General features: G+C 37.1%; 1 protein-coding gene and 1 long non-coding RNA gene across 7 annotated transcripts in view; one reads left to right on the top strand and one right to left on the bottom strand.

Annotated features, from left to right (window-relative positions):
- LOC103786451 (uncharacterized) overlaps positions 1–4,026 on the bottom strand; it is a 38,669-nt gene extending 34,643 nt beyond the window's left edge. The window contains exons 1-2 of one of the 2 annotated variants that reach the window (XR_004671210.3): positions 3,889–4,026; positions 304–442 (exon numbers count right to left, since the gene is read on the bottom strand). This is a non-coding gene — a long non-coding RNA (uncharacterized LOC103786451). The remainder of the gene's footprint in view (positions 1–303; positions 443–3,888) is intronic. The other variant, XR_004671211.3, reaches the window with a different exon arrangement.
- The window catches only part of SLC7A11 (solute carrier family 7 member 11), a 146,438-nt gene continuing 121,237 nt past the window's right edge, over positions 1,050–26,250 (top strand). For 3 of the 5 annotated variants that reach the window (XM_055111837.2, XM_055111835.2, XM_055111839.2), the window contains exons 1-2: positions 1,104–1,311; positions 15,071–15,181. The gene's annotated coding sequence lies outside the window, so the exon portion shown is untranslated. Of the gene's footprint in view, positions 1,439–14,784; positions 14,878–15,070; positions 15,182–26,250 lie in introns of all 5 variants that reach the window. The other 2 variants (XM_055111836.2, XM_055111834.2) reach the window with 2 other exon arrangements.

Genomic DNA, 26,250 nt, shown 5'->3' with positions numbered 1-26,250 from the left:
CCTTAGCGAACTAACAGAGGAACAGAAAATCAAATACTACATGTTCTCACTTATAAGTGAGAGATAAGTGATGAGAACTCATGAACATAAAGGGAACAACAGACACTGGGGTCTGTTTGAGCATGGAGGGTTGAAGGAGGGAGAGGAGCAGAAAAAGTAACTATTGGGTACTAGGCTTAATATATGGCTGATGAAATAATCTGTAAAACAAACCCATGTGACAGCTTACCTATATAACAAACCTTCACATGTACCCCTGAAACTAAAATAAAAGTTTTTAAAAATGCAGGTTCTCAATATCACCTCTCCTCCTTCTCACCCCGACTCTCACTTCTAATATGGTAGTTTGCACTGAGGTCCAGGAATCTGCATTTGAAGTTTCTTGGCAACATTTTCTGAAACACTGACCCAGATGAGCTCTGTCTTCAGTCATGTGGTTGTGCTGTAAGAAAAAATAGTATCCAGAGAAATAGTTTCTATGAATTCCCAATCCTCAGCTTTCAATATTTCACAGTCCCTATATTTTGGTATCCCTTTTATTCTTCTCTCTTCTCACTCATGGTAAAAGGAGAATAGAAAAGTAACACAAGTCCAGATATGTTATAAAAGAGGATTAATATTATCAAGAGGGGAGTTTATTTGTCCTCCTGTAAACATTCTACCCTAGAGAATTAGAAACACACTGGGGAGTAGATTCCTTCAAAAGACCATAAGATCAGTTATTTTTGCATTCGTTTTCACCATTTCAGGATGCAAAGTTATCAGAAAAGACAACCTCTCTGGTCTCAAGCCAGCTGGGACACTACCAGGATGTGACTAGAATTCTTTAAGGAGGACAGATAGGTATCAAAGGGGAAAAGAAGAAGAAGGGGAGGAAGAAGAGGAGGGGGGGAGGAAGGAGGAGGAGGAGAAAGGGGCAGGGAAGGGAGATGGGGAGGAAAAATGTAGAACAGTTCTCTGGGTGGCCTTGGACCAGCCCTATTGTCCTCCCTTTTCTCATTTCTAGTTCTCAAGAACAGCTGTAGAATGTTCTGGGAATGCAACATTCTGAGATAAGGAGGGCTGGCTGGAACAGCCTGAGCTCTGTTCTGGGACCCCGCTTTACTGAAATAAGATAACCTTCAATGTTTTAGCCCAGCAAATCTCATTGCCCCACGGCATAAAACCAAGGGTGAGAGGCTTTCTGGGGTCCCTCAGCTGATACAAGTGGGGTATGCATGGAGGACACTCCATCTATCCTGGGCAAATTTCTTGAGCCTTGCAGACTGGCTTACAATGTGTCACGGGCTTCTGTCGTCTTGCTGCCTATCTGTAAGTAGTAAAAAGTCTCTTCATGCAGCTTGTTGTATGCACAGGTGTTTTCTCTCACTGGACTCAGACAAGTTGGTGACCAGCGCACAGTAAACCTGCTTCACAACAAGAGGAGAAGGAATTCCAGGTAGATCGACCTTCTATTCCTCTGGGTATAACTCTGATCCGCTGTGAGGAATATTATTATATTATTTCTGGCAGTGGGCCACAGTGGTACACCATTTGGGATGTGGTTGGGGGTAGGCTTAGAAATTCAGAGTGGAGCATACTATTAAACTTATGTTAAGAATCAGGATGGGTTTTGTCTACTCTTTTGATTCTATTAATAGCAGGAACCTGAAGATAATAGGACCTTGCCATGCCAGTTACTATTTCTCATTGCAGTGTTTCTTCTGAGCAGTAACTCTAAGGAATTGGCCAAGCATCATCTTGTTCCTTGTGCTGGGAGGGAGAAGGGCTGGGAGGGAGAGAGCAATGACATTCCTGCTGTGAGGAAAGGGGCAGAAGCATCAACTCCCTTGCATTGTTGTCTTACACGGAAAGTATTCTGTTTCCCACTTTTTTCACTTCACATTGTGTCTTTTGCATTTTTTCTTCTTGCTACAACGTATTTAAAACTAACATTTACATTCATTAAATTTATGCAATACTCCACCTAGTTACTATATTTTTTCTGCCATTTCCCTATTATTTCGTATTTAAAATATTCACAATACTTGATATTAAAAAAAAACCTAAAATAAACATTTTCATGAAAGCTTTTGTCTCCCCAAACCTAGTTCTCTAACATAAATTCTTATTTAATTCCTATGTTTAATGGAAAAATCCTTTTAAAATATGTGATTTTTTTTTATTTTTAACATTTTAATTTACATGGGGCTAGATTTCTGTTCTTTCTCACTCACACTATCTCCCCTTACTTTTATTCTTAATTTTGTTTCTTGAGATGAAAAGAGGGAAAAGGGGTGAAGTGAGATCTAGGGGCACACCCTGAAAAGTCAAAGGTAATTTAAATTTCTCTCAGAGCCATTTCTTTACGATGAAATGAGCAAATGGAAATGAAATAAGCAAAAACAAAATAAGAAGAAATAATTAAAAGCAAAGACACAAAAATTCTAAATTAACAGCTTAATAATTTTTTTTTAAGCAGAAAAATTCAAAGCTAGAGTGACTAAACTTTCAATTATGTGGAAGGCTTTAGAGCAGTGGTTCTCAGCCTGGGTGTGTGCCACACTGACATGTTTGGAATGGTGTGGGAAAGAGGATCACGCAGAGAGTGGGGTTAGGAACTAAGCCTAATTTTGAACCTCTTACTCAAATTGCAGCTTAACCATCAAAACCTGGGGATCCTCATCACAATGGTGTGCATAAAAACATAAGTCTTACTGATTAAAAAGAAATTAAGAACATTGAAAGGGTGAAATTAAAAATACTGGCAGCTCTCAATTTGCTAATTCATATGTATCCATTTCAGTTACCATGGTTTAGTTAAGTAACACCAGTCCCTCAATAACATGGTTCATGTTTCATTAACTATGGTATATTAACTGCAATTTCATGAAGTTCTAACCTCACTGATAGCACTTCAGTTCAGAAATCACTACATAAATATCAGATGCACATCATGATGAGTGACGGATCACCTCAGTATGGCTACTGCACATCTGTTACTCAGTTACCACCCAGCAAAGCATGTAATTGTGTTGCCTCCATGTCTTCCCATGATAAACTCACATGACATTTTACAAAACGGATGATTAAAAGAAGGAATTGTGCAACAGACGAAAGTGCAGCCAAGAAATGGAAAGCAATAATGCTGGATGTGAAATTAGATCCGATAAGAAGACAGCTGACTATGGAATATTGACATTGCTGTCATTTCAGTTTCTAGGTATGAGGCCAGAGAAATGTACTAAAAGAGAACTTAACATAAATGAGAAAGGTAGTTGTGATGAACAGAATGAAGATGTCCTAGAGGAAGTAATGCTGGCAGAAAATTTTCACATTAGAAAAAACTCTTGGAGGTGTTTCAAGACACTGAAAGAACGAAGAATACAATGCGGGAAGCGGATCCGAACTTAGAAAAGCGTATGATAATTCCCCAGTGCGTAAAGAAAGATGGTGCTCCACATTGTTAGTTACATGACAAGGAGACAAGCATGGTTTAAACTACTTTTGATAAGTTTTTATGAAAAGTAACTTTAGTTTTAAACATTTCTCATGTTTTAAGTTATATTGTACTAGGTATTAGTTTTACTATTTTTATTTGCTTGTACCTTTGTCAATGACAGCAAGAACGATTTTGATGTTTTGGCAAAACTTTTTAAAGGCCAAGGCCCAATCATTAGTTTTCTCATTGATTATTAAGATTGCTTTGCACAATCATCTTTGCAGTCCCACACTATTGTGCTTGTACTGAGGATTATCTGTACCTTATTTACTGTTACATAGTAACTTCAATACTGTCTCATTTAGTCCTCACAATAACTTGCTGAATGAAGCATGCATTATTATTTGTATTTAACAGAAAAGAGAGACTTTAGAGAAATCAAGAAATATGTTTAAATTTACGCTTACTCTTGGCTGAGCTGTGGTCCTGCAGTTGTCCCGTATTCTCTCTTCACTACAACGCTGCAGAGACTTATTCCCCTAAGCTGCCCTGTCTGTCAGACAAGCACACCATGCACGTTACATTCCCAGAGTTCCAGTTATATCCCCTCCCACCCAGGGGCTCCTGTGTTTTGCAGGGTTCACTGTGGTCTCAATCTGGGTCTTGCCTTTGTAGATCAATCGCTCTTTTGTTTCTCTACTATTCAGGGCATATTGTTGTTGCTGTTTTAAAAACATCTGACTCTCTCTTTTCTAATGAAACTGATTGTGTGTTTTTCCACAAGGCCAGACTCTCCTTTCCTATGATCAAATAATTAAAGGTAATGAATTAATGGAAGAAGCTTGCCGACCCCTTCCAGTGACCATTAGAATCCCAAGACTTCATCCCAGTCCTTTTTCTTCCTCAATCATCAAGCCCATCACTTTTTTCTTCTTACATCTTGTGGATTTGTCTCTGCTCTCAATCTCTGTTTCTAGATATAAATTTAAACATTCATCATCTCTGCTGTAGTATATTCGTTTATTTTATAAACGCTGATAACACTATGTTCCAGACATTCTTTTAAATGCTTTAGAGCTTTACAAATATTAGTTTATTTAAAACCTCTTAACAGCTACATGAGGCAGATACTATATTATCATTCCCATTTATAATTGAGAAACTGAGACAGAGGCTTAAAGTAACTTTCCTAAATTCACACACCTGGTAAGTGATAGAGAAAGGATTTGAAACCAGGCAGTCTAACTGCAGAATCCATGCTTTAAGCACTGTTTTAGAAGGTATCTCATTCATTCATACATTCATGCATTTATCCATTTAGCAAACATTTATTAAGTGCTCATCGTATCAAATACTGTAATAGAGAAGAAAGAAATGTATAAAAAATAAGTGGAGAAATGTTTTATAGATTACATCACAGGTCAGGGTTAAAGTAAAGACACTAAGGAGTGAGCGGTCAAGTCTAAACAAGAAAGGCAGAGAAGAAATTTAAAATAGATGAGTCCTGAAATATGTGTGGGCAGTTACCTGGGAAACAGAACACTGCATTTTAAGGGCAAAAGCATTTTAAAATAGAGGGAGGGCTGATAACAAAGGCATGGAGGCATGAATAAACTGGTATGTTTGAGCCACTTCCACGTGGTTGAAGCAAGGATTGAGGTAGGGTTTAAAGTGAGACGAAAGGTTGAAAACACAGGAAAGATCCAACGTCAGGGGCAAGGACTTGGTTCTGGCAATGAAACTTGAGTGTACATCTGACTCATGCACTTCTGCCTGGGGCAACACAATTAGACTGAAGGAAGCTAAAACAAGGGAACTTGTATTCTAAACAAATCACCAAGTTTATTTTGGGGTAAAATAGTTTGAGAGCCACTGCTGCAGGTACGCCAGGCCTCCGTGATCTGGCTTCCGGTTTGAGTACTCTGCAGAGCACTTCACAGAGAGCTTTATTCTGCACCATGGGAGATTGAGCTTTCCTCTTAACAGAACGAGTCCATTCTTATTCATTTCTCCTTTGGAAAAACCAGTACTTGTGGAGTGACTCCATGTTAAATTCCTTCTGTATAGAGAAGCATATCTTGGTTCAATTTTACATAATTTCACCATGCTAGGCACTTTGAGTTATTGCAAAGATGAGAAAAAAATAGATTTGGCTTTTAGCAGCTCAACATCTAGTCATCCCCAATCTATTTTTCATATCTCATTATAAGAGTGTGATCATTTTAAAAATTTGCATAAGAGATCTTAAATAGTATATGAACACTAAAGCTGGCTAGCATTCTTAGCGTTATACAGTGCATCCTGCATTCACGGATGGGAAAGGGGCATCACTACTTAATGGCTACAGAAGGTCTCCTGACTCTGGGCTCATGCAGTTTTCCACCACATCGTGTTCTTTCTCACCCCAGGTTAATTCCTTCTTTGATGCATATTCTTTCTTGAACATTCACATATAGTTTTCTATTTTCCAGAGCACTCTTTCCTCCTCCTTTTGACCTGTGAACTCCTACTAACCATTATAGTCTAAGCTTAGCAACACTTCTTCTGCCAAGCCCTTCCTGACCATCAAAGTTGTGGCTAAGTGCCCATTTTAGTAACCTGCTGTACTAGTACATTTTTACACTGCTGTAAAGAACTACCTGAGACTGGGTAATTTATGAAGAAAAGAGGCTTAATCGACTCAGTTCCATAGGCTTAACAAGAAGCATGACTAAGAGGCCTCGGGAAACTTAAAATCATGGCAGAAGGCAAAGAGGAAGTAAGTCCGTCTTACCACGGCAGAGCAGGAGAGAGAGAGCAAATGTGGAAGTGCCACACACTTTCAAACAACCGTATTTCCCGAGAACTCACTTACTAACATGAGAATAGCAAGGGGGAAGTCCGCCCTTGTGATCCAATCACCTCCCACCAGGTCCTTCCTCCAACACATGGGGATTACAATTTGAGATGAGACTTGGGTGGGGACACAGCCAAACCGTATCACCTGCAGTAACACTTTAATAAACAAATGTCTACCCGGATGTTTTCTCCACTAAACTGAAAACTCCTGCAAGATGGCACTTTCCCTGATGTATACCGTGTTGTGTGCCCTGAGACTGCTAAGCAAATGCCTAGCAGTCTCAGGACACACAACAGGGTGTACCTTGATGACTTAGGAATTAACGAATGGATGGATGATGGATCCTCTGTATATCCTTTTATGAGGAAGAGATTAATTTGTACTTATTCCAATAAACCCACAACAGATTTGTATTTAGGGGCATTCATTCAGTTTCAAGGAGCTGCAACAGTTGAATATTCAGTGCTGTTTTTGTGATAATATTTGACATTGAAGATTATATTAAAATTGATGTTGGTGTTTGTACAGGCATTTTTGAACATTAATCAAACAATGACAGGGGAAATATTGCTACAAGTTATGAAATTAAGTAGTTGAGGAATGATACAACCAAAGTAAGCAATAGAAACTCTAGTTTTTGTCTAGTGAGGGTGGGGGTTTGGGGAAGATATAAAACCTAGGCTACTCAATCTACTTTCAGCTTCTCATCTACTTCTAGAACCATAAAATATTAATGTATAAGTCACTTTTAAAAATCCTTTATTTGACCTCCAAACAATTTAAGAATTGCTGTAATATCTGTGAAAAGTGGCCCTCTACCCAGTATTTTAATTCTTTGAAATAGTCTCTTTACTTCAGAATAATTAGAAAACTCAAAATAGTAATAGTAATATTAATAATCTTCTCTAAGGTTGTAATCTGGGCTGAGCACAGTGCTAGATGTCAAATATACATAATCTCATATAGCTTTCACAGCAATCATATGAAAACTGTTATTACCCCCATTTTACTAAAAGGGAATAGCCAAGACTGAGAGAAGGCAAAAACGTAAGTCCTCATCTGCTAGCAATTATTGGTGATGTGATTTTATACTATTTTCTCAATGACTGCAAAATCCAAAGCCTTTCTTATGAAATATACAAGTTCTCAAATAATGTATTGTTTATATTAATGACAGTTTTTACTTCCCTAATTTTATATATTCATTTTAGTTTTGTCTTTTAGAGCAGCCCAGAAAAATCTCATCCCTCTTTTTCAGCACAGTCTTTCAGAAATTTGAAAATCGTTATTATATACCCTGTAAAACATTTCTACATGAATGGAATTAGTGCCTTTATAAAAGAGACCCCAGAGAAGTATCTTGTTTCTTCTGCCATGTGAGGACACAGTGAAAAGACAGCCATGTATGAAGAGGACCCTCGCCAGACACCAGATCTAGTGGCACTTTGGTCCTGGTCTTTTAAGACTCCAGGAGCGTGAGGAATAAAACACCCAGTCTGTGATATTTTGTTATGTTAGACTGAATGGAATAAGACAATGTTATGGACTGAATTGTTTCCCCTAAAAATTTACGTGTTGAAGACTTCACACCTGAGTACCTTAGAATGTGACCTTACTTGGTGATAGGGTGTTTACAGAGGTAATCAAGCTCAAGTAAGGTTATAAGGTGGAATTTAATCCTGCGTGACACATTTCCTTATAAAAAGGGGGAATTTCAACACAGAAACATGCATATAGGGAAGGTGATATGAAATTGCAGGGAGGACACCATCTACAAGCCTAGGAGACAGGCCTGGAACAGACAAAAGACCCTCCCCTCACAGCCTTCAGAAGGAACCAATCTTGTCAACATCTTGATTTCAGATAGCTAGCCTCCAGAACTGTGAGAAAAAACATTTCTGTTGTTTAAGCGAGCCGGTTTGTGATGGAACTTAGTTATGGCGGCCCTAGCAAATGAATACATCTACAGATTCTTCAGCTATCTTTTACAACACTTTGTTTCCCGTTGGGTTTTGACCACAGGCATTTTAATGTAGCAATACCCCATTTGAAATTTAATGTCAAGGCTAAACAGATGTAGTCTGACAAGTGAAAAGGAGAGAGAAATGGTTAGCTTAATTTCTCTTTTTTCTAGTTACTGTTCCTCAACACACTATGAGTTGCATTGAGTTCAAACAGCTGAAACTTTGGATTCAGAGTGAGCTTCTGCTTTTTGGATGCACAAACAATGCTTTGAAACCCTTGTGGAGAGGGGAATCCTTCTCCACAAAGTCAGCAGCTCATTAATCATAGACACAAAATTTGGAGAAAAAAATGAACTTTCTATTTTTCTCCATTTTCTCTCTTTGATGACGCAGAAATGGAAATACATTTTTGTAATACATCTTATCTCAGATCACTAAGCTGAAAGCAATCTACATAGCCATAAATTTGGAAATAACAAGTATAAAACATTTCAGAGTGAAGGAAAAATTTTTTAAAAAAAGAATTTACTGGCAAGTAAAAGTATCTGTCACAACTGTAACAGGACTCTAAGCAAACATATTAAAAGTAGCATTTCTAATCAAATTCATATTCACCAATATCAGAAAAAAAGTAGAATGGGTATTCTCAGATAACCACTTTCTTTGCAAACAGATGATGACTGTTGAGGAGGAATATATAAATCATGATGTTGACCCCCTTTTTGAAGGTAATGTACCTTGAGTTGTTTTCATAAGGGTGGTGATAAATTCTCCCCATCTATCCACAATCTTTATATGCCCACAAATATACATATGTTGTACAAATATGTACGTGTTTAGGTATATATACATATGTGTGTGTGTGTGTGTGTGTGTGTGTGTGTGTGTGTGTATATATATATATATATGTGAAACCAACCTAGAGGAGGATAAGAATTTTAGCAACAATGTTTTCTGTTGCAAAACTAGAAAACTTACATGAATATCAAGCATATGACTTTGAATTAACACCATGGTCCGAATGAGCTAATGGATTAAATTTCAAAAACATTTCACACAGTGACATATATGGAATATAAGCCTTATTTTTACAAGCATTCACATAGCCACTATTTACATAGTCACAGAGACATAGAATGTGGTCATATTTTACATAAGCTTGAGATAATGTGACATAGCACGTTAGTAAAAATCTCACTTTATGGGCATGAACTAATGCTTTAAAATAAATCTAAGCTTTTTTCCCCCGAATTTTTAAGAATTGCATTATGTGAGAGCCATGGAATCAGTCTGAAGGAATTATAAAACAAGTCGTTGCTCTTGTCACAGGATAATGCTGCCTTATCCTTTACACAGACCCCCTAGACCGTTAGTGACACATCTCTGAATGATTTGCTTAACTCTTGTCCTTTTTTTTTTAACATATACTGTTATCTTTAAGAGTTTTTAAACATCTTATAGCGATGTCATACAAGTATTTACTGGGAAATAAAGCATATGCTAATACTAAAAAACACTCTTGACTCTCAGGAATGTTGGAAAGGAAGTTAGGTGTAGTATACAGTATGCAGAAGTCAGCCATAGGTAGCCTTTTAAGATGGCCGCCAATGATCACCTCCGCCTTCTGGTATTTATAGCCTTGTGTAATCTCCTTCCCTTGAGTGTGAGCTGGAGCTAGCAACTCACTTCTATCAATAGACTATGGCAAATGGGATGGGATGTCGCGTCTGATATTAATTTACAAGAGACCGACTTCAGCCTTGTTGGCATATTCCATCTCTCTCTCTCTCTTCAGCACTTTTTGCTTGTGTGTTTTGATAAGATGAGTTGCTACGTTATGGGCTGCCCTATGGAAAGACCCATGTGGCAAGGAGCTGAGAGTGGCCTCAGGCCAATAGCTGGTGAGAAACTGAGGCCCAGTCTAACAGCCTATGAAGAACCGTATCCTGCCAGCAACCAAGTTCCAAGTGAGTGGGGAAGCTGACCCCCATTTGAGGTTTGAGATGATTGCAACTTCTTTAACACCTTGATTGCATCATGACTGTGCAAGACCCTGGGCCAGAGGACCCAGTTATGCCATGCCCAGATTTCTGACCAACAGATATGTGAGATAGTAAATATTATTGTTTTAAGCCACTAAGTTCTGGGGTAGTTTGTTACACAGAATAGATACTAATTCAAAGACAAATACTGACCATGTTCTATTTTATTGTTAATTTAGGACAGACTGGGGTTTTTTTGTCGACCTGGCTGGAGTGCAGTGGCATGATCTCAGCTCACTGCAACCTCCGCCTCTTGGGTTCAAGCAATTCTCCTGCCTCAGCCTCCCAAGTAGCTGGGACTACAGGCACACGCCACCACGCCTGGCTAATTTTTTTGTATTTTAGTAGAGACGGGGTTTCACCGTGTTGCCCAGGCTGGTCTCAAACTCCTGAGCTCAGTCAGTCTGCCCACCTTGGCCTCCCAAAGTGCTAGGATTACAGGCATGAGCCACCACACCCGGCCAACTCTGTGTTTCATGAGACAGATATAATGCTAAGAAAAGAAAAAGCAGCAGGAATATAAGGATACATTTTGCTGGTTTTGGAGTCAACCTTTCCAAGAATGCATTTCCTCTTTCACATTTTTTTCCTTTGGAAATATTAATCTTAATCTTCCTGAATTTGGAATTATATATGATGTTCTTGAACACATTCCTCACTTATTCTAAAAGTAACTTTAATCTATACATATTTAATTGTATTGCTAAAATAACAGAATCTTACTTTTCTATATATATATATTTTGTTTTTTCAAAACAGAGTCTTGCTTTCAACCCAGGTTGGAGTGCAGTGGTGCGATCATGGCCCACTGTGGCCTCAACTTCCCAGGCTTAAGCTATCCTCCCACTTCAGCCTCCTGCATAGCTGGGACTATAGGTGCATGTCACCACACCTGGCTAATTTTTTTTTTCAGAGACACAGTCTCATTATGTTGCCCAGGCTGGTCTCGAATTCCTGGGCTCAAGTGATCTGCCCACCTAGGCTTTTGAAAGTGCTGGGAATACAGGCACACACCACCATGCCCAGATAATTTTTGTATAAAATATCACTTTTGATAGAACTTCCAGTTATCAAAAAGTCTTGTCCTTGAACTGTTAGTGATCATAGTTTGAATCTTTCTCCAACTAAATATATCTTCAAACTATTGAAATAAACAACAGAAATATACTGATAAGGCTTACCTTGGGAGAGCAGTGCTCAGGAAATCTAACTACTGTCCCAATGCTCAGGAAGGCCAAACTCAAAAGCTGTCTTGTTACAGCAAAAGAACCAACCAGGCATGGTGGTTTGGGGTAAAATCAACATTTTGTTAATGTTTTGTTTTCAGCCTCAAGTTTTTTTCATTTATGAGTCTGATTTCCTTTTGAGGCTGCATCAACAATTTCAGACTGGTTAGATACCAGAATCAGCCACCTTTTGCTTCTTTAGCAGAAATAGTTCTTGTTAAATTGATTTGAAAGAGTTATTATATTGCAAGAATGAGATGCTTCATTTGCCTGTCATTAAGATCAGGTCTTGCAGATGTTTAATTCATATGCTAGCCTTCTGAGGTCAGGATTATTATCCCTATTTAGGGGATCTGGAAACCAAGGCAAAAAGGTTGAGTAATTTATCCTAGGTCACAGGAGGGATCAGTGTCTGAGCTAGGATTACAGTTCAGAAAGCCCCAAATTCCAAGACCTATGATCAGACTGCACTTATTTCAAGCCGACTTGGCCTACTTAAAATAAGTCCTCCCTCCCTTACTCCTGCCCCCAGGGCACTCTGTTGAGTATTTGAACTGCTGTCAGCAAATGTGAAAGAGGTCTGGAGACACAGCCTAGAAATATACCAGAGATTGACCAGTTGCGGTTGGGCTTCATTATAGCTTGACAGGCAGTTTCTCCTCCAAAATTGGTTTTCATATAGGAATTTTCAAAAGATTTTTTTCAAATGTAGGAATATTAAAGCAATTTATTCGGCCTTCATTAGTCTTTATCTCGTTCATCAGAACTTAAACTATTTAGGAGTAGGAAATAACAGCAAAAGAGGCTGCCTAATCATGGTAAATACTACGACAGAAGTTTGCGTAACTTTGGGAATATATGCTGGTACCTGGTTTTCCATTCAGAATTTTCCCTAATAAGGGTCTCTGCATTTACCAACTACATTTATTTGTTTCCAGAGTTTTATGAGACATGTATTTGAAAAGAAGATACAAAGAAAAATATATGTGTATGTATGTGTGTATTTGTATATGAGTAAAAGTAATAAAATTCTTAAGCCAGTGTGAAAGAGAAAGAGATGTTCAGAAGAAATATTTTTAGAGTACTGGATTTGGAGGCAAAATACCTGGGTTTGCCTGCATTTTTTTTTTTTTTTGGCCAGTTTTATGATCTTAAGCAAATTATTTAATCTCCTTGAAGGTACAAAGATAAAGCAAATGGCTCTTGGTCATTAAAGAAAGGGTTCAGTGTGGCAGGAAAGATAGATAGATCACCAGCCAGGATACAATGTAATCTGTGCTAAATTAGTGTTATGATCAAAATGCTGAGGGAACATAGAGGCAGCAACATTTAAGCCTAACCTTGATTTCCACTGCATACAAAACAGAAAACATTTTAACTAGAATGACCAGGGCAGGACTTGTGGTGTAAGACTACAAGGCTTAAGTGAGAAAGGTTAAGTCCTGGATGACTGGACTACTTTAATAACCAGGGCAACTTGAGAAAAGTTACAGGAGATGAAGATGAAAAGGAAGAAGGGGGCAAATCTGGGGACCAGGCTAAGGAGCCTAGACTGTGAGACAAAGGGAGATAGCTGTTCATGAATACAGGTATTCATTCATGCCTTCCTTCAAATTTTCATTCATCCATTCATTCATTCAAATTTATATTATCAGGCACCCTAATGCTTTCTAGCAGAGACACAGATGTTAAAAACATCTCTAAGTATACACTTAGAGAGAACTCTCAATGTGGGTGACAGAATGCTTTGAAAGATAGACAAGTAAACAGGCAATTACCGAGGTAGTGAGTACCATGATGGATGCACAGGACACAGAGGCAGAGAGACAGAAGAGCAAAGCTAGCCTGGGAGGTCAGCAAAGACTTTCTGCAAAAGAAGGTGTCTCAGGGGAGTCTTAACAGAGCAACGGGAGGAAGCAAAGGAACAAGAAGGGACAGGATTAAGGGACATGGAAAACAGCATGCATAGAATCAAGAGACATGGACGTGAGACTCGCCCTTTAGATTATTCATAAAGCTTTGTGGAAATGTCACTGACTTTTCCAACTTACTTCAGTGCTGTGGAAAACATTAAGCACCACAGGCCTATGAGGAACTGGAAGGGGTGCCAGTAAAGAACAGATTCAACTAGAGCAACAAGAAGCAGTGATGACTGTGAGTCACAGAGAGACACCATCAGAATTCACACAGCATGTTATTATGCCCGGGACTCATCGTTGCTTAGGGTCAACACAGTTGAACACTAATTTGTTAAATTAAGCTCTAATGATGTTTGCCTCATTCAGTTCCTTTACTGGCCAGGAAATAATTTATTATTCTCATCAAATTAATTGTAAATTGAGAAACTAAGAGATAAAGAGTTGAGGGGGGCCATAAGAGAGCTGATGCTGAAGGGTAGAGGAGACTCTTACAAAGGAAAGGGGATTGGGCTGGCAACTGAAAAGCATGCCTGTTACAACACAGTCTCTCTCTCTCTCTCTCTCTCTCTCTCTCTCTCTCTCTTTCTCTCTTTCTCTCTCTCTCTCTTCCCCACCCCTTCTCCAAGTCACTGAGTCCCAGCCTCTCAGAAGACTGAGGTGAGAGGATCACTTGAGCCCAAGAGGTCAAGCCTGCAGTGACCTATGATCTTGACACTGTACTCCAGCCTGGGTGACAGAGTGAGACCTTGTCTCTAAAGAAAGAAAATAAATAAATAAATAAACGAAGATACCCAAAGAAGAGACTCTGTCTCAAAAAAAAAAAAAAAGTGTGCTAGAAAACACTGAAGAATAGTGTGAGGCAATGATGTTTAAGAACACACTAGTGTCATTGAAATCACGACTGTGGAAGGGGAAAGCAATACTCACAGGTGTATCACAGAGACTTCCTGGAAGAGGCTGGATTTAAGGATGGATTTTAATGAAATGTTACTTTTGGATTGATCAAGAGGAAAGGAAAGAGCATTTGCATATCAGGTTCAGAAATATAAATCAGAACATAAATTAAAAGGAAATAAAACACATTAAGAGAATAACAAATGATGAAACATGCTCAAAGTGAAACATACAATAACATCAGAGGATCATTTAATATTCACCCAGTAGTCAGTTTATGGGCACTTATTGAGTATAATACATGTGCCTAGCTCATTGCTAGTTGCAGTGAGGAAATATAGGAAGGAAACATTTCTGCATTCAAGAGGCTCAGCTTCTTGGGCAAGAGATGAGAATGACACATGACATTATCTGCCTTACAATGTAAAATAAGTTTGTGTTACATATTTGTTTCTGTGGTACAATCCTATATTTAACAGAGCTCAAAATGGAGAAAGGAACAGAGTAAGAACAATGGCTTCAGGAGAAAATGCAATGATAGAAGCTTTGAAAGAAAGACGACTAGAATTCAGGTAGATACCAAAGAGCAGGGAGGGCATTTCCTGAAATTAGCTGAATGTGATATTTTGCAGCTGTTATTATGAGAGACTACATATATAGGGGATCCTAATTTAATTCTGTTTGGATAGATGAATTCCTTTTGACAAGTTTAGACCAAGTTCATATTTCCCATGGCAATTTTGTTTCTCTTTCATTTTCCTTTAGGTCATAGTAGATGATGATACCTGCCTGTCTGACCTTTGAGGAAGGGGAATTTCTGAAACCTAAGGCTTCCTTGTATTGCTCAATTCAGTGAGAAAGAAGTCACTAATGATAGTAAGCATTCTGTCATTTTTCTAACACTTATTAATTATTAAAACTTGTTAAGTAATAAACTAGTTTATGACAGCAGTTGCTCTATTTTTATTATAATTATTATCATCATTATTACCTAAAGATGTGTTTTTTAGTAAAATTTGATTGTAAAATTTAAATAATGTCAATAGAATTGAGGAGTATTTTGAACAGAATCTGAAATACAAACATAAACTCAGGCATTCAATTTTAAAAGTATGGAACAATTAACTGTTCACAGCATGCTGGAAAACACTTGGTAGAGGAAGTGAGATTGGGGTCATTGGGAGCGTAGATGGTAAAGGTGTGGCTTCATTATGACTAAAAAAAATTCCATTCTTAAGAAAATTTCATATCCTGGTAAGCAGTTGGTCTTCTAGTAGAAGAGAATTAAAAAAAAAAAAACAGACACATTGCAGTTGGGAACTCTAAAGCATACCGAGTTACCTCTCTGATTTTATTTAGCCTAAAGTGAACATATTTCATGATGAAGGTTAGAATTGCTCATGCTAAGCTGAAAGTGATAGAAAGAAATTAGAACTGTCTCTTTCAACCTCTCAGGAGAGCAAAGGGGTTAGTGCAGTGGGGAAGGCTGGTGACGTGGCCAAGTTTATGAGCTGATGATGGTGAAAGCCTGATTCTTTCCTTTCATCACAGATTTGACTGGCCAGTAATGCAGGGCAATGGCTGGATTTTCTTTCAAATCAGTGACTTGAGAAATGCTATTATCCCTTGGTTTCCCACCTGTTGACAAACTGCTAAATAATATGGGTGATTGGTTGAAGTGTTACATAAATAAACACATCATTGCTTTGATATGATCATTTGCAAAGCAACAAGAAGACTTTCATACCCTATTTAAAGATATATTTAGGAACAGAATTGAAAAACTACAGGCTTAAGAATCAGAAAGGTCAGGAATGAAATTGTCAATCTACTACTTGTAATCTTGGAGAAAGTGATTTTGCCTCTCTTAGCCTCAAATTTCTGGTCTAAAATTGAGGTTAATAAGCTTAATTACATAGGCTTGTTTAGATACTTACATAAGGTAACCATTGCAAAATTAATCTATTTTGGTGAATGCTCAATAAATGTTAGCTCTCTTCCCTTACTCAACAAAGTATAGGTTATCAAAAATTGGGATTGTGAGTAGAAACTGGAAGTTACTGCCAGCAAGTTCCATTCTAAGAATCCCATGTCATAAAAATGAGAGATGAAAGAGGCTATATTTCAGCTACATTTGTCACTTGTTTTTATTAATCACACACATACACCAAACATTTTTATATTTAATTGAAAGATGAAAAGTTGTAATTAAATGAGAGGAGTAGTACATTTAGAGTCAAGTATGGGTAAAGTTTGTAAGAGCGCAGATAGATGAGTGTTAAGAATCCTATTTACTAAGTGGCTTCACTTCTTGAGCTTTGGGGAAATGGCTCTTTCATAATTTTAAACAGTTTGTGAATTCTCCTTCAAGTCAGGATTGTCAAGGGGAACTGAATATAACCTCTGTCTAATTCCACTCGGTATTTCATTTCTTTTTTGTTTGCAAGGTATTAATTATTAAATGTGCTTCATATTGATAATTATACTGCATCTTATTTATTAATGACTCACTACTAAGCTTAAACTTAATGTCTCCAGAGGTTCTCAGGTCTCTACCTTTGCAGGTCATTGCTCTTTTTCTCTTTGCCGCACTGACAGCTGAGAGGGTTTCAAGCTTTGGGGTTTAAGGTAGATAGGTTTTAATGGTGTGATTACCCACGACACAGTTCATTACCACTAATGGAGTTACCCATGCAACCAAAGGGAGAAAAGTGATCCTGCACAATAGTGAACTAATAGGCAATAAATTATTACACCTGAGAAAGGCAATCATACGTAAGAGCAGTAAATGGCCAGTGCCCAAAAGAAAGGTACATATTTTTATTTTGCCTGAAGTGTGTGTCTCTTTTTCAGAAGGACAAAGTTTATTTTGAAAGCAAAAAGAAAAAAAAATTCCACTTTTTCTTTTGATCAGTGTAGACATGGCAAGAGACACAAAATAATCAAGGCAAAAATTGAATTTACTCTTTATAATACTGCTTTGCATAACCCATTTCCATGTTTGGGCTTCTCTTAAATTGAGAATTATATATGAATCTTTACATTCAAGGTTTCAGGAACATAGATTGCAAATTTATATTATGATGGGATAAAAGTTCACTAGCTTGTTCCACAAAGGGAAAAACATACTCTAACTAGCAAACATTCTTCATACGTTTTTTGATATTTAATTACAACAGCAAAACCTCTTAAACCTGAGGCCTACAATGCTCATATGGCACTTTGGAGACCAGAGCCTTTGGTGCCTTGGTCTCCCCAGTCAGGAATCAATCCCTCAGATTATTCGATCACATTCCACTGAGCAGATAAGCTTTTCTGCCCCTGCACCCTAAAGGCATCTCTGGCAATTGTTTTCCTGTGGTTTACTGCTCCCATAGCTGGCCTATTTTGTAGACTACTTCCAATATCTCCAAAGTAACCCCTTCTGATTTTCACCTCCAGTAACAGAAATTCTTAATGAGCCTTTTCTCATGCACAAGAAAGAAAGCTTCCCTGACGTTCTAATGTTAAGCTGAGATTTTGAAGCTCCCATCCATCCCTGAAATTAGAAAACCCCAAATCTTTCATCCAGGTAATTATACGCTACAGTCTCTCTCTTATGCTTAGCCGGTAAAGCCATCCTCACTCATCCAAGGTAAAACACTATCCTCCATGGTGGTTCCAGTTTGAATATCTTGGGGTCCATTTTGCCTAATTTTTTTTGTTAGGAGAGTAGTAAATGTGCTTGGTCAGAAATGGGAGCACGTCCTCTTTGCATTTTTGTTTAAGAGCCTGAATGTGTGTGTGTGTGTGTCTGTGTGTGTGTGTGTAAGTATATATTTTTAAAAAGCATTTAAATAGTTTTAGATTCACAGAAAAGTTGCTAGATATTACAGAGAGTTCCTGTCTACTCCTTTCCCAGTTTCTCCTATTGTTAATATTTTATGTTACTATGGTGCATTTTTACAACTAACATACGTTATTATTAACTCAACTCTATACTTTATTTAGATTTTCCTAATTATTCCCTAATGCCATTTTTCTGTTCAAGGATCTGATCCAGCATACCACACTACATTTAGCTATCAAATCTCCTTTGTTTCCTGTGTGACAGTTTCTCTGGCTTTCCTTGTTTTTGATGACCTTGGCAGTGTTGAGTACTGGACAGGTATTTTGTACACTGTCCTTCAATTTGGATTTATCTAAAGCTTTTCTCATAATTAGACCAGGGTTTTGTATTTTGAGGAGGAAGATCACAGAGGTGAGATGCTATTCTCATCTCACCATGTCAAGCGCACTTGTTATTGGTATGACATCACTAATAATGTTGACCTTGATCACCTAGCTGAGTTAGTGTTGCCAGGTTTCTCCACTGTAAAGTTACTCTTTCTCCTCTCTTCACTTTCCACACTCTACTCCTTAGAAGCAAATCAATAAGCCAATACACTTAGTCTACAATCAATGAATAAGAGTTAAGATTCAAATCCTTAGCGAGAATATTTACATAGATAATTCAGAATTTTTCTGTAAAGGATATTTGGCACTTCTCCACCCATTTGTTTATTTATTAAATCACTTATTTGTATCAGGATCATTACCTCTTTTATTCATTGCTAAGTCCCTAAGCAATGTCTGCATGTAATGGTTTCTCAATTAATAAATCTTAAAAAAATTAATGTAACCACAAGGTCAGAAGGTACCCAAATGCCCTCTGATAACTTCAATATTAATTCAGCGCAAAAATTCTAGTAGCTCTCTCTTTTTTTTAATCTATAAAAATGGGAAAGTAATACCTACTTTGTAGAATTGTTTTGGGACAGTGGCCAGTGCAAGCACAGCTCCTGGAACATAGAGAGTGCTCCAGTAATCGTGATTATTCTTATCTCATAGAGATGTTTATTATCCAATTCAGAAGTTCAAGTCAGTGAGAAGCAAAAATTCCCAGTGATTACTGTGGGCTACATGTATAGGTGACCTGCCTTTAAATTATGGAGTCTCAAGCTATAGATTGGTGTATAATTTTCACTTGTAAAATCATAATTTCTTTGCTAATATAAAATTAAATTTAATATTTATAACATTCTGTTGATTTAGCTATATACTTTCTCCACCTTGGTAAAGTTTTGGTCATAGAGCTTTTTGTTCTCTTACAGTTTGCATTCTTCGGGGAATAAAATTGTAAATGGCTTTCCTTTGGTGCTATAATAACCCTTTTTTCTTTATATAGAATGATACAATTATATAGATTCCATAACAGGATTGTGCAGAAATCTTGTTTACTGTATTTAAACAGAAGAATTTTTTGGTACTAATTCTGGTTATGGCTGTGATTTTGCCATTAAGTAATGCTGAAGCTATCAGAGAACATTCGAGTTCCTTCTGACCCTGTTAAGATTCATTAACTGAGCTATCACTACCTGCGGGCATCATTTTAGGTGCTCAAGATTTAGTGGTGAATAAAACAGCTAATAATCCTGCTTTTATGACAATAGAATTTTAAAAAGCATACGTATATGTCTGTATGTATAAAATTTTAAAAGTATATGTGTGTGTGTGTGTGTATGTTGGTAGTAAGTGCTGTGGAGAAATGATAAGAGAAATATGAAATGTGGATGGAGGAAACAAGCATAATTTGCTCTTTCACATTGGAAGGACTCACTAACGGTGTGATACTTAAGAAAAGGCATAGAGGAAGTGAGAGAATAAACCACCCTGATGTCAGAGAGAACATTCCAGACAGAGAAAATAGTAGATGCAAGCACCCTGAGGTGGGAGAATAATCCAAGTATTTAAGGAACAGCAAAGAAATGAATACATATTAGAGCAGACTTTCAGATATGGATATTTAGCATTCATGACCAAACTAAAATTGAGTTAAATTAAATATATTCATTGTTTAAAAGTAATTCATAGTTAAAAGGAAAACTGAAATAGAGATATATTGTCCACAATTACTTTTATCTTCAATGCCATCATTTATTTCTATAAATAAATAACAAAATGAGTGTATTGAAATATATTTGAGTTCCTGGTGAGCAGGCATTCTCATTGCTTATGCTTAGCAAAACAATTTTGCTTTAAGTTGCTACTAATATTTCGTTCAAGAGTCTTAAGCTTGGCTGGGCGCGGTGGCTCACACCTGTAATCCCAGGACTTTGGGAGGCCAAGTCGGGCGACTCATGAGGTCAGGAGTTTGAGACCAGCCTGGCCAACATAGTGAAACTCCGTCTCTACTAAAAATACAAAAAAAAAAAAAAAATTGGCTGGGTGTGGTGGCAGTCACCTGTTATCCCAGCTACAGGAGGCTGAGGCAGGAGAATCGTTTGAACCCAGGAGGCGGAGGTTGCAGTGAGCTGAGATCGTGCCACTGCACTCCAGCCCAGGCAACAGGGCAAGACTCTGTCTCAAAAAAAGAGTCTTAAGCTTTATAAAGGCTTTTTCTCCCTATAGAACATACACTAAGTGTATATTCCATTTATCTAATATTGTTGGCTGTAGTCTTCTCCTGATACAGTGCATAGATTGACTTGACATACCAGATTAACTGAGATCAAGTTAATTATTAATATGAGAAATGATTGTATAAAAATCATTATGTTCCTAAGATATGTATTCTTTAATATTTATAAAAATTATAAACCTAAACTGTGATATTCATGACCTATTTCTTTCTATATTTGGACTCAATTCCATGCTTTAAAATATTTTTGTTTAAGAAACTTTATAATTTTGTCTCAAAACATCCACGTATAAAAAGTATAATAAACTTAAACATTTTGTCCTTTATCCTCAATTCAGTGTTCACAGAGGCCTGTGTTTTCATTGCAGCAGGCAGTCAGATTTCAACAGTGAGGCAATATTGTTTTGTACCTGTGGTATTTGTAGGAAGACATCTTCAGATGGGTTATGCCTGCTGGGAGCTCAGCTGTCTTCCCTGTAAATTTCAGACACCCCAAGGGGTGTCTTCTTTGTGGATGATAATCACTGTATTTGGATTGGAACAATGTGGCCTTCTTTAGTGCCTGCATGCACACCCGTGTGTGTGTGTGTGTGTGTGTGTGTGTGTGTAATTTAATTTTAAATTTAGGTCAATAGTTTGGTTTAGGGAAAGAACACTCTCTGTGTCCCTGGAAATACTGAAAAGCAAATATTTTCAAATGACATTGGGTTGATTGGGCTAGGTTAAAATTAGGTCAATTTATTTTTTAATCCCAAATATTACTTTAAAGATAATTAATACTTTCTCATTAATAGAGTTGCAAGTGTTTTCTAGATCATTTCTAAAAATGAAGACATAGGTTTATGAATTTTGACAAAGAGAAACAGTTGCCTAAAAGTAAACATTTTTCAACAAAATAGTTATTTTTACATCTTTCAAAAATGTAAACATTCTACCATGATATATTTTTGTTATGTGCTGGGTAAATAAATAGGCCCTCAGGGGGAGTGAAAGGCCCTGATTTGTAGCATTCTCTGCTTTCTGTTTTGTGCATACTCCCACTATGGCCAATTACAAATGACCAACAATGTAATACCTGGCTCACAAAATTCCTGAACATTTATTAATAGGCTCTAGTGAGTCCACAAGAGCAGGCTCCAGCACCCGCACCCCTAGAAAGTAGTTATCCTCTTTCTCTGGGAAAATGGCAATATGGGGCCTACTGGTAACTTTTAGAACTGTCTGAATTATCTTCTTTCAACTTATTACTTTTCTGATCTTAGTCGGTTTTCATTAATCTAGCAAGGACAGGGCAGTATCCTTTTGACTGTATGGGAACTGCAAGAAGTAATGGAACAGCTGTGACCTTCGGATTGCCTAATAACTTGCTAAATTAATGGCACCTGGTGTAAGTGCACAGTAGACATAATCTCGATCTCACTCTTTCCCCTAGTTCTTTTCTTGACTTCCACGGAACTTCCTTTCTCTCCAGATCTAAGCTTACAGCATAAACTAAAATTTGGGGGCATAAATGCAATATGTTCTCAAGTTTAATATGCCTTCATTTGCAAAATATACCTTTGATTTTATAGTGGTTTTCATGGAAAGCAAACTACAGTTATGAAATACATTCTTTTTCCAGAACCAGAAGTGTGTGTGTGTGTGTGTGTGTGTGTGTGTGTGTGTGTGTATGAAAACTAAGAGTATACAATGTGTAATAAGGAAACCAGGTGATGATATATGAACAATTTTGAAAGCTTTGGGATAGTGTCAGCACACCTATCCTAGGATTGTGCTCTTTCAACGGGAGAAGGGGGAGGGATAGATTTTTTTCTCCCTCTTAATAGTTTCAAATAATCGGCACCCTTAAGTCACAACATTTGTAGGTAGCGAGTGGACTCCAAACTTCTATGCTACCTACTATAAGAAAAGGAGCTTTGCAACAATATTTATGTCTTCTTAACTGTCTTTGAAAGTGTACTGTTACCAAGCAACAAGAAAAAAAAATAACTGTTAAAAAGTGGGCAAAGGACATGAACAAACACTTCTCAAAAGAAGGCATACAGGTTGCCAACAAAATGGAAAAACAGCTCAGCATCACTAATAATTAGGGAAATGCAAGTTAAAACCACAATGAAATACCATTTCACACCAATCAGAATGACTATTATTAAAAAGTCAAAAAATAAAGACATTGACAACACTGACTAGAAAAGGGAATGCTTATACACTGTTGGTAGGAATGTAAAATAGTTCAACCCCTTTGGAAAACTGTTCTTTGAGTGATTTCTCAAAGAACTAAAAACAGAACTACCATTTGACCCAGCAATCTGACTGCTAGACATCCACCTAAAAGAAAATGATTTTTTGTTATCTAAAAGACACTTACACTCATATGTTTATCAAAGCACTATTCACAATAGCAAAGTTATGGAGTCAACCTATGCACCCATCAATGGTGGATTGGATAAAGAAAATGTGGTACATATACACCACGGAGTACTTAAAAAAGAATGAAATCATGTCCTTTGCAATAACATGGCTGGACTGGAGGCCATTATCCTAAGTGAAATAACAGAGAAAATCAAATACCACATGTTCTCACTTATAAGTGGGAGCTAAATAGTGGGTACACATGGTCATAAAGATGGAAATAATAGTCAATGGGAACTCCAAAAGGGGGAGTGAATTGAAATAGGGGGATGATAGTTGAAAAACTACCTATTGTGTACTAGGTTCACTATCTGGGTGATGGCCTCACTAGAAGCCCAAACCCTACCCATATAACAAATCTGCACATGTACCCCCTGAATCTATAATACGATTTTAAAAAGGTATTGTTACACTCTCAGTTGGAACTGCTTAATACATCTGATACCTGAAATTAGGACAGATGAATGACAATACTGAAACCAACTTCATTATATAATCACATGACGATGTGACAGAAATTGACATTATTATTTTTAAGGTAAAACAGCAAATGAAAATTTTACATTGAAAGAAATCTTTATTTTCCTTTCTCTTTTGTATTTTTGTGTGGCATTTCTTAAATTCCAAGATTTCTCACTTTAAGAAAAAACTCCATCTTTATCTCCAGCCACCTCTCTATGTTTATACATCTACCTATTATTGAACTATTATCTATGTCTCATCTATGAATCTGTATGTCTATCTATCTATATCTATCTATCTATCTGTCATCCATGCATCCATCTATCATAGTATTCAAAGTAAGTGCAAGAACATGACTGTAGATTGGAAATCTGAAGCATGAAAATAATAATTTCTGTTACATGTGCTTTCAATATCATCTTGGCCATTGATAACATAATAAAAACGTGTTTATTCAGTACTCTTTTTTTCTTTTTCTTTTTCTTTTTTTTTTTTTTGCTATGTCTTTTTCCTAGCCTAGAGCCTTATTTTAGCCATTCTCTAAGTTTTCTACTTATTGAGCAGAATGAGAAGTGTATTTGATATATATAGTATCTGGTATTATGAGAATTCATTTAAAGCAAAACAAAGTGAAAAATAGGTTGCATTAAAACATTTTTATTGACAAATTTCTAATTTATGAAGGCAAGAGAGCAATTTTGCATGGTGAACACATTGTTAATTAATTCAGTAAACATGCCAGACCTCAAGTTAGAAAGACCAATAGGAGTAGGAAATTTCCTCTAGAATTTTAACAGGTTGTGGGAAATACAGTAAAAGTATAGATTTTAGTCTTTCACCCAGACCAAGGATGTCAGAATCCCATGAGGTTGAACATGAGCATATGCTTTTAATAAACCTAAAAAAATCTGTTTTTAGTGATTTTTATTGTATTGCTATGTTTAGAAATTTCTGGCCCATATTGTGTGTGATCCACAGAATAAATCAAATTTACATTAGGGACACCTTTTTTCTCTTTACCTAACAGGCAAATATATTCTCCTCTTAAAAACATTTGTTTTCCTAGCTTGAGGTTTTGCTACAGAAAAGTCCTATCTAACTTCTCCTCTCCAACATTCGCACTTCCCAAACTTCTCCAGTCTTAACTCTAGAGTCACTATTTTAGTTGGGGACACCCAACTAGACAAAAGTAGTTTAGCCCTCAGTCAATTCTGTATTGCTTCTATGGTGAAGCTAAGATCATCTCTTCTTTCTGATTTTGAAATTCTTTTTCTGCTTAATTTAATGAGCCCCTACTCTATAATGCACTAAGCTTGGTACAGGAGGAATATAAAGATAAATATGACATGTGCTTGCATCCCACTGAAGGAGGTTGATGTGATGTAAGTAAGCATAACATAAAACAAAAATCAGGTTTATGATAATAAGCTAAAAGTTTCCAAGTCTCCAAGTCTTCTTTTATGTCCAATAAGATAATTCAAGTCTCCATCCCACACAATCTGAGGAGTCCAGTGCCATTTCTGGTGCTTATGATGATTCCTGCCTGGTGGTGCTTACAATCACCTAGTAAGCGCATTTTTCACTCCACAGTCAGTCCTGGATCCCTTATCACCACTCCCGCCTGTCTCTTCCTGGTTCTCAGGGCTTTATCCCAAGTGTGGACATGTCTCCTTTTCCAAAAGAAGCACAAATATGAGGCTATTGTGTTAGGTAGCAGGCTTTAGAGACAATGGAGGTTCATTATAGTGTAGACACCAACTACACTTGGGTACCAAGTTATTTTGAAATTCCTCACTTAGGTCAGACTGCATATGGAAATTACTCACTCATGATGTATTTCTTTTGGTTCCAGACCCCCAACATACTGCCAGAGTTCATCGTCACACTAACCAAAATCCACTTCCATTTCCATTTCCCAAGTTTTAGAAATAACTTCCCAAGTCACCAGGTAGAATCAAAAGTTAAATATACTTAGTTATGCAGAACAAATTTGCTCCTTTCAATTTCAACCTCTTTTTTCCACACCATCCTGGGAGCAATTCTGGGTACAAGCAATAGACTCTGATAAATATTTTTACAAACCAAACCACATTTTCTCAGTATCAATTGTAACAGTAGCCATTTTTATTTCTTTGCCCATTTCATTATAGAGACATAAACCAATTGCCCTAGGAATGTGTACTTTTTGGAATGCGTCCTACAACATATAACAATGGTCGGGGAGGGAGTGGGGGAGAGACATTCTTTTTGAGGTCAAGGACTATCTTTCTTTACTATATTCCTAAATACTAATATAGTTCCCAATACAAAATTGTCATTTATTATGTTTATAGAATGAATGTTAAAAATATGCGTCTGGCTTTTTTAGCCATGGCATATGAATGCCAAATCATTTGAGAAGTCTAGGAGACATGGAACACCTGTGTGGGCTGAGACAGGATATGTGGTTTTGTGTGGTTGTCCACTTAAGCAGGCAGTTAATTTTTCACATAATCAGTTATTGAATTGGCCATTCACATAATGTTAATGCATTTGAATTTGCAATTAATCTCTATTTTATTTAGAGCATTTTATATCTATCTTCCAATTCTAATGTAACAGTACATGGCCTTGACTTTTTAAGTGGATTTAC

The sequence above is a fragment of the Pan paniscus genome, chromosome 3 (assembly GCF_029289425.2).
Source record: "Pan paniscus chromosome 3, NHGRI_mPanPan1-v2.0_pri, whole genome shotgun sequence".
NCBI lineage: Eukaryota > Metazoa > Chordata > Mammalia > Primates > Hominidae > Pan > Pan paniscus.
The sequence above is the reverse complement of the archived record's forward strand: the minus strand, read 5'-3'. Positions and strand labels throughout refer to the sequence as shown.